Source organism: Branchiostoma floridae, chromosome 3 (assembly GCF_000003815.2).
Source record: "Branchiostoma floridae strain S238N-H82 chromosome 3, Bfl_VNyyK, whole genome shotgun sequence".
Lineage (NCBI taxonomy): Eukaryota > Metazoa > Chordata > Leptocardii > Amphioxiformes > Branchiostomatidae > Branchiostoma > Branchiostoma floridae.
This window is the reverse complement of record NC_049981.1, coordinates 1,836,101-1,838,971: the sequence shown is the minus strand read 5'-3', so window position 1 is coordinate 1,838,971 and position 2,871 is coordinate 1,836,101. Positions and strand designations below refer to the sequence as shown.

The 2,871-nt window shown below is 41.1% G+C and overlaps 1 protein-coding gene across 1 annotated transcript in view; it reads left to right on the top strand.

The window, feature by feature from the left end:
- The first annotated feature begins 1,407 nt into the window (after positions 1-1,407).
- Positions 1,408-2,871, top strand: part of LOC118411994 (talin-1-like) — a 144,974-nt gene continuing 143,510 nt past the window's right edge. The window contains exon 1 of the mRNA XM_035814545.1: positions 1,408-1,479. The gene's annotated coding sequence lies outside the window, so the exon portion shown is untranslated. The remainder of the gene's footprint in view (positions 1,480-2,871) is intronic.

Genomic DNA, 2,871 nt, shown 5'->3' with positions numbered 1-2,871 from the left:
ATTTCGAAAAATGTCTTTTATGACATGAACAGCCAGCAGTCAACAACAGTCAGTACTTAACATCATGTCAACTATATTTATTTACAAAACTACAGTTAGTTACTTATATCGACTTACGTGAATTCACAAGACACCAGTTAAAAGGACAGAACATATGTCATACTGTAAATGCAGAAACTTTCGCGGTGGTTTTACTCGTATGTTTGCGGTTTTCGCGGTGGCTGCTTCGGCACCGCGAACTTAAGACCATCGCGAACATTTTCCTTCTGTCTTTTGTTCCTTCTAGCTACTTATACGTACTATACATTGCCAAAGTCTTGTAATGAAATATTTGAGGTAGTTGCGACGGGGAAGACACACGGATACTTACAAGACACAAATGCTTTGAGTGCGCTTTCATTCATTTCCCAATATGACACAACACTATGTTAGAAAAGTAGTTCTGTACTACGAATTGAGAGTTGGATCAGTGGCAGATGATCACCCAAGCACGGTCAAAGTCAAGAATGAACTGTTCTGTCCTTTTATAGCACCCTTGTGTAGTACATGTGTACTAGTAACCAGTAACCAGTAAGTACTAGTACTAAATTTATGGTTTCCGACAGGCGGTTCGTAGTACTGAAATTAAAATGCATAAAAGTTCGCCGAATGGCAAACACTCAATTTCCCTGCTATCACGAAATTAAATCCACGCGAACTTCAATGCATCTGGCGGTGCTATTGTTCTTTCCTTGACGCATTTTAAAGTTAACGTTAGTAGTAGTTGTTGCGGCATGGCCAGCGCACCTAGCGGTTTGGATAAAATTCGGCTGCAAAACGGTTCGACTGTTCGTCTGTCAGAAGTTTCATCGGTTTTACTTTTTCGCTTAGAATTCTTACGAATTTGATAACGATTTCCTACACCATATCGTAAGTGTAACCTATATGAACTTCGACTTTTTCAAATGGAATTTATATAACGTTATTCATCATCAACGTTAAAATTGGTATGAAAAGTCTTGGTTTCCAGGTGACAGCTAGGGAAACGACACCGTAATTAGCGGAAATACATGTTTCTGTGACAGATCATGTGCACAGTACAGGAATAAAGCGCCGACTGTTGTCAGCCTTGACTCAACGGAAATTGTGGAGAGTAATTGGTTGTTTAGATGTGATCATATCAATTATTATCATCCGCTGGTCAGTTTTCAACAATAGACAGGAATTCTTGTCGGAATTCACGAACACTTTTGGCACATATCAAATTCAATGAAAAAAAAAACGATTAATTTTGGCGACTTTTCACCAAAAAGGTAACGTCAAACTTTTCTCTACTTTGCCGTGAAAATCTATGAAAGTCGTGAAAAATGTCAGGAAATTCAGACGGACCGTCGACCTTTGACCTGCCTGGAGCCACTTCCTGGCGGAAATGACGTCACGAGGGAAATCCGCCATTTTTGTTTTCATGGGCCGAGAGAGTAGGGTGGGACAAGTTGGGAGGTAAGCCGCAACTTTTACTCCAAAGTCTTTAAACGTTCAGATTTCCCTACCAGACAGGTGTGTACCTGAAGAATGGGACTTAAGGCAGGGATGAGATGTGGATCTGAGGGTGTTTGAGTCTTGTGAGGCGAGAAATCGCGGGGAATTCTTGGCGTTTTTGTTGCGCGGAAGTCGGCGGAATGTGGAAAGCAAATTAGACTAGGGGATGGGGGAGGGTTCAGTGCGGGGCTGGGCAGCGGGCCGCCCGGCTAGAGACTCTCCTGTTCCCCGGGATGTCTACCGTCTTAGCCCGGTACATCTGTGTCCTATCCGTACCTCAATTGGGATCCCCAGGTAGTGTCGAAATCCCGATGTTTCTCACTTTCTGTCCCGTTGTGATTCGGAACACAGACCGTGGGCGGTTTTAAAACTGTAGCGGCTTTGTACTAAAATAGACGACCCGTCTCCGTTCAACAACCTGGGACTCATTATCACAGAGAACCCCGCAGATATTTTATGAATTACGTGTCATTTTTCTAACGTACTTCATACAGTTCCTCATACCCCCCCCCCCTCCGCTACATGCGTCAAAATACGTCGTCTGCCCGATCTGTCAATCAAACCGTGTTGATGTTCTTCCCAGCTGTTGTCAGCTGACGTGTATTGGTTTGATATTTGACGTTTCTCGTAACATTACCGCTGAAAACTAACATCTGCAAACACTTCTTTCTACTCAAGTCTTATTTCTGTATTCTCTTGACATTTGTAGAAATCAGAATATATTTTTGTCATTCGAGATTTCCAGTCTAGTGACCCGTTTTGGTTGGAAGGAAGTTACGCACTTTGCCCAGTTTTATTTATAGCCGGGAACGAAATAGGAAAAGCAGTGAGCCGGTTCGGTTTGTTGTCGCCTGGTTTGTGTGATGAGGAATACCCCAGGGGGGCTGGGTGAGATAGTTTTGATGGGTTTGTGACACATATGGACCCACCAACACTACAGTTTTCACACCCTTTATCTTTAACCTAAACATGTGTTTTTGTTTACTTTGGGTGGGTGGGTCATGTTATTGAAATGTATGCAGATTTGATCACTCCCATTTGCTTGTATTTATAAAGCAATTTACACAATTCTAAAAATATGATAGTTTTCATGATTTTGTTACTTTTGTGTATGCTGTGTTTTTGTAGATATTTTTCATTGTGCAAACAGATTCAGTAGAGAATGTTTAAATTGATAAGTGAATAGATGTTTAGATCTGATACCTATATACTTAAGATATTATGTAAATTTTACTTTTACTTTATGCAATAATAAGGATTGCTTTAGTGTGTATAGTCCTGAAAGATACCACAAAAGGCCTTGTGCTTTTGTCACCTCAAAAAAGTATTCTTTTGACAATTTGTCGTCAAACA